Consider the following 11,766-nt stretch of genomic DNA (forward strand, 5'->3'; position numbering starts at 1 on the left):
TTCAGAACATGTACAGCCTCCTGGAGAATCTTGCCCCAGCCCTGCAAGGTAGCAGTATCTAGGTGACACTGTAATGGAGTCTTCAAAAGGCCATTCCACCATTCTACCAAGTCAGTTGCTTCAGGATGGTGGGGAACATGGTAAGACCAGTGAATTGCATGGGAATGGGTCCATTGTCAGATGTCATTTGCTATGAAGTGAGTTACTTGATCAGAAGCAATTCTATTTTGGAACCCCTCCCCCCATCTCCTACCCTGGTCCTTCCTTAGCTTTATAGCAACTTGTCCTCACAAGTCTGCTTTCTCTTCCAGATTATTTTCCTTTTATTCCCATATGCCCTGTGGCCAGTGCTGAGTGGTGATTTATTCTTACTTCATTCTGGAAGCCAATGTCAGGGACACATCTTTTGGATCATCAAAATGCAAAGAAACTCTTGTAATAAGTTTTTCATTCAATGGAATCTTTTTCTTTTAGCCTCTTGGATTATGAATCCAGTGGTTGGAATTTAAAAATCAGTGAACCTTGCACTTGAAATAACATATATACCTCAATAACTGTCTGAAATAAAAAACTTAAAATTGGTTCTCCTGAAAGCAGTCTTGCTCTATAATATTTTTCTCTCAAAACCTTTAATAATTACACATTGACTATTGCTGAGATGTGGTGTGAACTTTGTAGCCCATGCCTTTCTCCTGTTATTTTCTGGAATGCTCTTTTCCCATTCTTTCACCTCCAACACACACACACACACACACACACACACACACACACACACACACACACTCTGGCTCTTGAGATACCACCTATCCTTTAAGCCCATTTCATTCCTCTCAGTCTTTTCTTATGTTGGTTCTTTCTTATCTTCTTTATTAGCTCATAAGCTGTTTGAAGGCAGGGATTGGACTGTTCTGATTCTTATATTATTTAGGCTCTAGACCAATGCCTTGAACATAATAGGTAGTCCATACATGATTATGGGATTAAAACGAATGAACTCCTTTTAACCATGGTCAAGGCTTTGCCAAAAATGAGCTGATGTTATCTCAAAAAGGATTTCCAGTGCACTTGGTCACGAAGGAGTTTTCACTTGTATGTGGCAAAATGAGAAAATAAAGGTAAGCTAGTGAGTTTTCCACAAAGCAAAACTTATTCATTTTAAAGGAAAGCCTTTTATTTTGGGTTGCAGCACTTCCTACCTTTTGAAAAATAAAATTTTTCCTTTTATGGTGGTGGGAGGTGCTTGTTTGTTAGAAGAACGAAGCTTTAGAAACTGTATGTTAGACTCTCCATTTTTTTCATTTCTTTTTAATTTTTTACTGGTCTGTGATTTCTACAGTTTGGGGAACTTGTGATCTAGAGTGCTTGTATATTACAAGACCACCAAATGAAAGGGTTGAAAGATTCTGGTGAAACTGGTTATGGTGAAAGAACAATGGACAAAATATAGGAAAAGTAATGGCAGTGGGAGCATTCCTAATAACTAGTTATGCAACATTTGTCTCAGCCCTGTGCAATTAAGATAAATACAATTAAGATTACCTTTCAAGGTAGTTGTGAGACCCAAATAAGTAATTAAGTTGTGAAATGTTTTTGTTTATGGTAGTCTAGAAAGAAGGTATTTTGTATTAGTTAACTGGTAGTCCTTCTTTGTATCTTTAATATCAACAGCATATCCTTTAGAGCCCTCTGTAACCCAGAAAAAGCCCATGACTTTACTAGAATCTGAGTTACACAGTGTTCCTCATCCTTCTGGTGACATTGATTTGATTGCATGTCGTAAACTGTCCAGCAGGATTTTTATTGTCAGTTTAAAGTGAAATAATAGCATCAGCAGCAGAATGCCGGTTAGGTATTTGTATAAGTGATTCTAGCTGAAAGGATATACTGACACTATTTAGTTTTTGGTAGACTCTGGTAGGGTGAGAGGGTGAACTTTAAGTCTGAAGCATCCTTATGAGGATATTCTATATGAAGGATTATTTCTGTAATGCAAAATTTCCTTTCACTTTGCATGAATCCAATCAAATCAAATGAAAATGATTGCATTCATTCCTCGAGTGATTGCACATCTACTCTATGTGAAGACATGTTGCCAAAATACTGTATTGCAGAAGTACTTACAGAATCCCAGAGAAGAATAGGTTAGAGTCGGGAGAGTGAAATTAGCCACTTGTTTCTCTCTCCTCTGTCACTTTCTTTAAAAAGAGGTATCGCACAGGCCACACACATTTTAGAGTTGATGAAATTTGTCTTCTGTTCCTGCACCCGCTCCATGTTCCCTTAATGCCTCAGTGCAGTTGCCTACAAGCAATAGGTATTTCCATTGTTACCTCTCAGGTCCAGTGGCATCTTTTACACTCTGGCCTTGTACAGACTGCTAATGAGGTACTGTCCCTGGTCTTCTCTCCCAGGAAGTGTGTCACAGGCTCCTGAATGAACCCTTTATCCTTTATTTCTGTTCTAGTAAAACCTTACTCTTTAAGATAGTTGATTTCAGCTAGATGTTAGAAAAAAGCAGTAAAATAAATTCACACCAAGATTCCATTACTAATAGCTGACAATGGGTTAGATATCTCAAGTTCAATGTGTAAAACCAAAAAATGGACTGGCCAGTGTTGGACTCACAGGAAGCAGATTCTGATAGGGATCCTTCCTAAGCTGCCTAAAGTCACCTATCAGAGATGAACTTCATCCTATGTGAGATGTAGCCTCTCTTCCTGAATTACAGTTTGAATGGATCGCTGCATAATAAGCAGAGATATTGCTCTGAATCTAAAGACAAGTTTGTCTGTGGAGAATATCCTTAACCTGGGAGATGAAAGGAAATCTAGTAAAACCCACCAGTAAAGGCCAAATGAGAACCCTCGCTGAGAATAAAAACAGTACTTTGAAATGGGGTTCTGGTCCAAATCCATTTAAAATGATCAAAAGGAATAAAAATGGAATGAAAGACAGAGAATTGATGGTTTTAAATGTATCAAGTCCTTAATTATTATTTACCACACATATGTTAAACACAGGGTAGGACATTAGAGTTTCAGAAGTGATAGACACGGTCCAGAACTAAGAAAGCTCACGCTCTAGGGAGTAGATCTGCAACGAGAGATTTACCTTATAAACATGCGATAAATGTTATGATAGAAATAAGTAGAAAGTATACTGAGAGCTTAAAGTAGTACCTAGTCTAGACAGGGAGTGGCACATAGGGTGATATCCTGGAAAGCTTTTATTTGGTAAGATAACATTAACTGAGTTTTGGAGTCTGAATAAAGATTAACTAGAAGAATAAAAAAAGATCTCTCCTACTGTCTTGCTCTCTATCTTAACTGGAAAGTCATTAACCCTGAATTAGTCTTTTTTGTTGTTTTTTTAAAAAGTATTTTCTAAGCTTACATGCATAATACAGGATAAATTAAAGGTTGAAAAAGCAAGTGGTGTAAAAGATAAAAAGCTTTCAGATTCCTTTTGAATGCCCAACTATGTGTGGATTTTGGTAATTATGGGTTCAGTTACTCATGTACATTTCTACCAGTCCCAAAAATGACAGTTAAAGGAGAAGAGCATAGTAAATTCAGTCAGAAACTATTTAGCATTCATTAACTACATTCAGCATTCAGCATTCATTAACTACAAAAACTCTAAATGAAAAAAGTGAGGTACATTAGGAACTTGGATTCAAGACACAGGGATGGATGTGCAATATCATATCTACTTGGGGTTCTTATACTTTATTGGATCCATAATAATGTGCCAAGGAATTATAGAAACTCCAGGATGAAATTTGTATATCTACCTAGAGAATCAATTTTACTGAAAGATTTAGGAAAATATAGTTAGTAGTAAAACACAGAAATACAAAGCAATCCATGATGGGTTGAGATAATATATGTATGATATCTATATATATGTACATGTATCTCCTTTACTTCTTTGGTTTATTTAGGAAAACTGTAAAAGACTAAAAGAGAAAAACAGCAAAACTATCAGGTATTTGATAGTCTTTACTGAACCTCCTTTTTCTTCATTGTTTATAAATATGTTCAAAATTTTATTAGATTCAGAGCACAAATCCTGACTCATAACTCATCCCTCACTACTTGTAATTGCTGTGCTTTACATGTCTTTTAGAAAAGAACATTTCACTTAACTCTCTTTTGGCTGACATTCACTTTCACTCTCTCTCTCATCATTTTCAGTCATCACAAAGGCTTATGGAAAAGGTATGAAAAAATAAATATAAAGGAAGACCGTTCAGTTGGTGTCACTCATAGGACTCACTCGTGGCCTAATTTCTTCAGTTTTCAGTGGATTATGGCATGTAGAACCTTGACATGACCCTGAATACATATGGGAATTTTAAGGAACAGAATAACAAAGTTGTTTTGTCACTCCAGAGTCCCTCAAATTTTAACTGACCCTAAAATTCATATAGAAATGTAAGAGGCTCAGAATATCCAGATAATCTTGAAAAAGAAGAACAGTTGGAGTAAAAAAAGTTGGATGATTCAAACTTCCAAATTTTAAAACTTACTATAATGGTCTATAATTCTTAGAAGAAAATGTAAGTAAATTTTCATGACTTTGAGTTAGACTATGGTGTTTTAGATATGATACCAGAAACATGAGCAATGAAGTCAACAGACAAATTGGGCTTTATCAAAATCATATTTATATATTTTTTATTAAAATCATATATATGTATATATGCTTCTAATGATGCCACCCATAAAGTGAAAATACACACAGAATGGAAGAAAATATCTGGAAATCATTTTCAGACGTCTAGTATCCAGAACATATAAAGAACTCTTACAATTCAACAGTAAAAACAAACGAACAAAAAACCCAATTAAAAAATGGGCAAAGAACTTTTATAGATACTACTTTGAAGAAAATATACAAATGACTCACAAACATTTGAAAAGATGCTCAATATCATTAGTTATTAGGGAAAAACAAATTTAAACTGCAATGAAATACTATTTCAAACCTACTAGGATTACTAAAATAAAGACTGGTAATGATAAATGTTGACAAGGATGTGGAGAAATTAGAACCCTCATACATTGTTGCTAGGATTGTAAAATGGCTACTGCCACTTTGGAAAAGAGTTTGGAAGTTCCTGAAAATATTAAACCTAGACTTGTCATCAATCCAGCAATTCTACTCCTTGGTATATATTCAAGAGTAATAAAACATATCTCCATTCAAAAGCTTAAATGAGTGTTCACAGAAGCATTATTCATAATAGCCAAGAAGTAGAAACAACCTAAATGTCCACCGACTGATGAGTGGGTAAATAAAATCTGGTATATCCGTACAATGGAATATTATTAGGTAATAAAAAGGAATCACATACTGTTGTGTGCCACAACATGGATGAACCTTGAAAACATACTAAGTGAAAGAAGACAGTCACGAAAGGACACAGATTGTATGATTCCATTGATATGAAATGTCCAGAGAAGGTAATTCATAGAAACTAAAGGTACATTAGTGTTGTCAGGGGCTGGGGGAGGTGAGAATCGGAGTGGCTGTTAATAGGTAAACGGGTTGTTTTGCAGGTGATGAAAATATTCTAAAATTAATTGTAATGGTTATAAAACCCTGTGAATCTGCTAAAAACCATTGAATTATATACATTAAAAGTGTGAATTTTGTGTAATAGGAATTATATCTCAATAAATATATATATCTCAATAAATCTGTAAAACAGATTATACAACAAAAAACAAAGATTATCAAACAAAACAGAATAAAATTACATATTATGCTTTTTTTGGGAGAGTTTACAAAATGTATTTATATTTCTTTTTCATTTTGATATTGATCCTCCTAGTGGGCCTGTGAGTTAGGAGAGCATGTTTCCTGAAAAAAAAAAAAAAAAAAAAAAACACGCACAGTGCTCGCTTCGGCAGCACATATACTAAAATTGGAACGATACAGAGAAGATTAGCATGGCCCCTGCGCAAGGATGACACGCAAATTCGTGAAGCGTTCCATATTTTTTGGCCAGGACATGGAAGCAGCCTAGATGTCCATCATCGGATGAATGGATAGGGAAGATGTGGCACATATATACAATGGAATATTACTCAGCCATAAAAAGAAATGAAATGGAGGTGTTTGTAATGAGGTGGATGGAGTTGGAGTCTGTCATACAGAGTGAAGTGAGTCAGAAAGAGAAAGACAGGTGCGGTATGCTAACACATATATATGGAATCTAAGGGAAAAAAAAAAAAAAAAAAAAAGAGGTCATGAGGAACCTGGTGGCAGGATGGGAATAAAGACACAGACCTACTAGAGGGTGGACTTGAGGATATGGGGAGGGGGAGGGGTGAGATGTGACAGGGTGAGAGAGTGTCATGGACATATGTACACTACCAAATGTAAAATAGATAACTAGTGGGAAGCAGCCGCATAGCACAGGGAGATCAGCTCGGTGCTTTGTGACCACCTAGAGGGGAGGGATGGGGAGGGTGGGAGGGAGGGAGATGCAAGAGGGAAGAGATATGGCAACATGTGTATATGTGTAGCTGATTCACTTTGTTGTAGGGCAGAAGCTAGCACACCATTGTAAAGCAATTATACTTCAATAAAGATGTTTAAAAAAAAAAAAAAACACGCACAAAATGGTTTACCTGTCATAATGCAAAATTTACTTAGTTTTGTAGGCAAAGCCATGTTTTGCAAATCACTAGGCTCCATTTAGAACACATGATTTCATATTTCATCAATCTCTCCTTTTTGTGATTCTGTCTAATCATAGACTTAAATATACATTCTGCCTAATTCTAGAAGACTGTAATGGAGCTTAATGATCACTTAATTCAATTTTTAAATTTTATTTATAAGGACACTGAAGCCCAGAAAAGTTAAACTCCAACCTATAAGCACATGAGCAACAAATGGATATGGATCTAGATGCTGGCTATTGCCTCAAGTCCAGTGATATAGATCCAAATTTGAATCTCAGAACTGTCACTTTTTAGCTTTCCCATTTGTAACTCTGACCTAGACAGTTATGAAAGTGTTTTTGTTAAAATAAGACAAAATGCAGATATTAGTGCCATTGCTGTTAAACAGGGAACTTTTAAATCTTTTTTAAGGAGAAATGTAACATTAAATTGCCAAAAGGATGTACACTACTCATCATACTGGTAAAACAGATATCAATTTCTCTTAATTTGTTTGAATCCTGGTACTATCACTTTTTAACTGAATCATCTTTTTTATTCTAAGTAATGACAGTTTGTCATTTCAAACCCTAGTGTACTAGCTCTTCATTTTACAGTTTTCTTTGAATTGCAGTAATGAGGTCATGTTATAGATGGCCCAAGTCATAACACATATATCTACCCATAGCAGACAGCTTTATTTTGAATTCAAATATCATTGCACATCATAGATCCAACATACACAAATTAAATTCTTAGATCCTCACTGTGGAAAGGGTAATATATTGGCCTAAAGCCTCACTGACACAGTAACACTTATTCCATCAGTGTGTGCATTGCAAGCTTTATCAGTCTAGGAAGAAAACATGAACATTCATATGACCATGCCACAGATATAAAAGGAAGCAAGCAGGTTGGTTTTATCTGAACATAAGTCAGCACAAATTTCATTTGAAGTCTTGACATGGACTTTGCTAATAGAGCTACTTTATGATGAAGATACATCTACATCCTATCCATAATTTACATACTTAAATTGGAGCATCCTTAAGAAGCATGTGAAAGAAGACAAAGTACACAGTGACTGGAAGTGTATTAGGTACTAACATGTTGCTGTGATGATGCAGGAGGTATGAAGGCTAATCGCTTTATTCTGTAGAGTTCCTTGGAGGGTTAGGCATGTTAGAGCTGTGACATTTTCAAGTGGTATGCATGTGTGTGTGTGTGTGTGTGTGTGTGTGTGTAATCTCAGCTTTTCAACAACAAAAAAATTGTGTATATACATATACATTTCATTGAACATGAAACATGTTAATTAGGTAACATATACATATGTTACATATATGTATATATTACATATGTTACATATAATTAGGTAACATACAGATCTTCCTCAACTTACGATGGGGTTACTTCCCAATAAACCCATTGTAAGTTGAAAATATCATAAGTAGAAAATGCGTTTATTTAATACACCTCACCTACTGAATGTCATAGCTTAGCCTAGCCTACCTTACACATGCTCAGAATCATTACATTGGTCTACAGTGGGCAAAATCATCTAACACAAAGCCTATTTTATAATAAAGTGTTGAATATCTCATGTAATTTATTGAATGCTATACTATACAACAGAATGGTGGTAAGTGTATCAGTTGTTTACCCTTGTGACATGGCGTGGCTGACTGGGAGCCGTGGCTCACGGCTGCTGCCCAGCATCAGGAGACAGTATCCTACCGCATATCACTAGCCCAGGAAAGGATCAAAATTCAAAATTTGAAGTACAATTTCTACTGAATGAGTATTGCTTTCAAACATGTAAAGTCGAAAAATCTTGTGTTGAACCGTTATGTCAGGGACTGTCTGTATTGAAAATGTTAATATTAAATAATAACATTATACACATGAAAGCACAATAAAGCATCCTAATGAAATTATTATCATATTATAGAAGTATTCTCTTACTTATGCATATCTTAGTATTTCATAAGCCTTTATAATTTTCATAAATGAATGATGATAGTGGATGCTTACTGAGTACACCAAAGAGTTCAGACATCAAACACTTTCAGTGTAAGATTGCAACCTACTGTTCTGACTAATTTAAAGTTTTACAGCTGCCATTGATTTTTGGAATTGACCTCATTTGTCAATTTTCTTTATATTAGTGTTGCTATGAATAAACATTGATAAGCTCAAATATACAGATTTGTTTCCTTTCTTAATTCATTTCTTTATTTTTCTTTAGTTTCAGTTGTTTATTTGTTGCTCTTGCTTTATTTTGCTTTCTTGTCTCATCCCTCTTTGTATTGTCATTCTGGTATTGTTTACAATGGCGTTCCCTTTTGAAATATTTCACTAACAAGGTTCCCTAGGGCATATTTATTGCTTCTAGTTTCCTCTTTTTTCAAACATCATCTTGCTTATGTTCAATCAAATCAATGTGGTTAGCTGATTCTTGTAATGCTCTTCATTGTCATGGAACTAATGTTTCATTCTAGAGATTTTAACTTACACCTTTATTTTGCTTTCCTCTCACATGCACAGAGACTATACAGTTCCTTTAAAGCTTGCATGTTGAACGAGTGTATACTGAAAGGGGGGTTTCCTTGGAAACACTAAGTATGGAAAGCCTTTATATCTGCCTGCTCATCAACTAGTGAATTGACAACTGTTTCTCTGTAAAGTTTGTCAGTTTATTTCAGAATACTATGCACATTGTTAATAGGAAAATGTACAAAAAATCAGAATTGCTTCACTGGATACAGTACTAAGGGAGAGAAAAATTAATGTGCTTCACAGATAGAATAAAACATTTCTTTTAAAGCTTTAAGAATTTTACATGGGAGTATGACCTCTTGGTCTCTTCATAAGGGATTTTCATTCATTTAGATGGAGTTGATCAAATAAAAATTATTTTTCATTTGTTTTTATCTCCTACCATTATTTTTGATGAAATATAAAATAATGTGATTTTTGCTAATGCTTTTTTTTTTTTTTTGCTAATGCATTTTAAAATTGGGTTCTTACTGGAATGAAGTACAATAATAATTCATGCTTATACAAAGATATATTATGCTTCTTGAGTACTTATGAATTTGTTGATAGGTTAAAAATCTGTGAGAAATTATTTTATCTTTTGCTTGTTTCATAGAAAAAATACATACGATATAAGTGACTTTTTAGCAAACTAGATAGACTTCCTTTGTTTGTAAAGTATTTGTATAGAATTCTTCAGGTTAATTCTTTAGATTTATTTGATTCTAGCTTTTCCCACCAACAGTACACAAGGGTTCCCTTTTCTCCACATCCTCACCAACATTTGTTCTTTCTTATCTTTTTGATAATAGCCATACAACAGGTGTTAGCTGATATCTCATTGTGGTTTTGATTTGCATTTCCCTGAGGATTAGTGATGTTGAGCAGTTTTCATGTACCTGTTGGTCATCTGTATGTCTTCTCTGGAAAAATGTCTCCTCAGATCTTCAGCCCATTTTTTTAAAATTTATTTTTTTTTTTTTTGAATTTTTGCTTTTTATTATTATTTATTTATTTATTTATTTATTTTTGGCTGTGTTGGGTCTTCGTTTCTGTGCGTGGGCTTTCTCTAGTTGCGGCGAGCGGGGGCCACTCTTCATCGCGGTGCGCGGGCCTCTCACTGTCGCGGCCTCTCTTGTCGCGGAGCACAGGCTCCAGACGCTCAGGCTCAGTAGTTGTGGCTCACGGGCCCAGTTGCTCCGCGGCATGTGGGATCCTCCCAGACCAGGGCTCGAACCCGTGTCCCCTGCATTGGCAGGCAGATTCTTAACCACTGCGCCACCAGGGAAGCCCCTGTAATTATAATTTTATCTCAAGAAATTAATTAGTAATATTGTTATTTTCTATTTTTCATCAAAATGTAATGTGTGATAAAAGGTATCCTCAAAACCAGTATTAAACAATTTAGTAACCATGCATTACTAATTAATATTTAGAAAAGGTTCCACTTTTCTAAATAACATCAAATTTAGTTCATATTTGACATTGTGCTTAATCTCTCCTCATGGAGACTATTAGAACAGTTGGAAATGTGGTTAAATTAGCATTATCTGTAACTAATTTAAAATTTATCTTTACACTATCTTCCAAATTCTTGGGCTTGATTATTAAGTTCAAATTGAGAAAAAGTTATAAAAGTAAATCTATAACCAGACCTGCTTAGGACCTGATAATACATTCCTAAGCAGAACTAAAAACATGCATTAAAAATCACAGCTAAAGATTTATTTTTGCTTTCGTTGCCTCTGCTTTGGTGTCAAATCCAAACAATCATCACTAAGACCAATGTAAAGGATCAAGGCACAGGGAGACCACGAAGATAACACCTGCCCTCTGAGGTCTCTGGAGAGGATTACATTCAGCCCTTAGACATGTGTTTAATTGGAAGCCTGTCCCTCAGGCTGCAGCTATGAAGATAATAGGCCTCTTCCACAGACACTGAGCATTTCAGTCTTCTGCCCTGGGAGGTGGCTGTTAAGAATTCTTTCTGTTTGTTACAGCTCTGTGGGACCTGAGAAATGTAAACCCCACTGGCTGTCAGAGCCAGGTGATCAAGAGGTGTCCCTTGGGTGGCACCTGCAAAAACTGGAGCACCAGAAGTTTGTACAGGTTCCTTTCTGGAAGATACTGGTGATCTGGAACAAGACAGAGGGAGAGTGCAAAGATGGCACCCACCAGCCTCCATCTTTGGAGAGCATTTCAGTAGGCCCCTAGATCTGTGTTAAATTATATGTGCCTGCCCCTCAAGTCCAAGCTTTAAGATAAGCAACTAGGCCTCTTTCACAGAAGACTGTGCATTTCAGTTGGCTGCCTCTGCACGGGCTCTGGGCAGGGGGTGGGAGGAAGGTAGTCAGGTGAGCCCACAAGAGCCCATTAAGAAGTGTTTCTTAGATCACTATAGTCTTATGGATGAAGGCCCTGTTGGCTTTTAGAGCTATATGTTTTGAGGGTTCATCCCTCAGGTGCAGGCCTTAAAAGTTGGGGTACCGGATGTGGGGTTCAAACCCTTTGCTTCAGGGAGAAGCTGAGGGTTGTGAGTTCCTTTTGCATC

At 35.9% G+C, this 11,766-nt stretch overlaps 1 non-coding gene across 1 annotated transcript; it reads left to right on the plus strand.

Annotated features, from left to right (window-relative positions):
- Positions 1 to 5,902: 5,902 nt before the first annotated feature.
- On the plus strand, positions 5,903 to 6,009 carry LOC133086323 (U6 spliceosomal RNA). The gene has a single exon (XR_009700080.1). It is a non-coding gene; the product is annotated as a U6 spliceosomal RNA (small nuclear RNA).
- The last annotated feature ends 5,757 nt before the right edge of the window (positions 6,010 to 11,766 follow it).

The sequence above is a fragment of the Eubalaena glacialis genome, chromosome 2 (assembly GCF_028564815.1).
Source record: "Eubalaena glacialis isolate mEubGla1 chromosome 2, mEubGla1.1.hap2.+ XY, whole genome shotgun sequence".
Lineage (NCBI taxonomy): Eukaryota > Metazoa > Chordata > Mammalia > Artiodactyla > Balaenidae > Eubalaena > Eubalaena glacialis.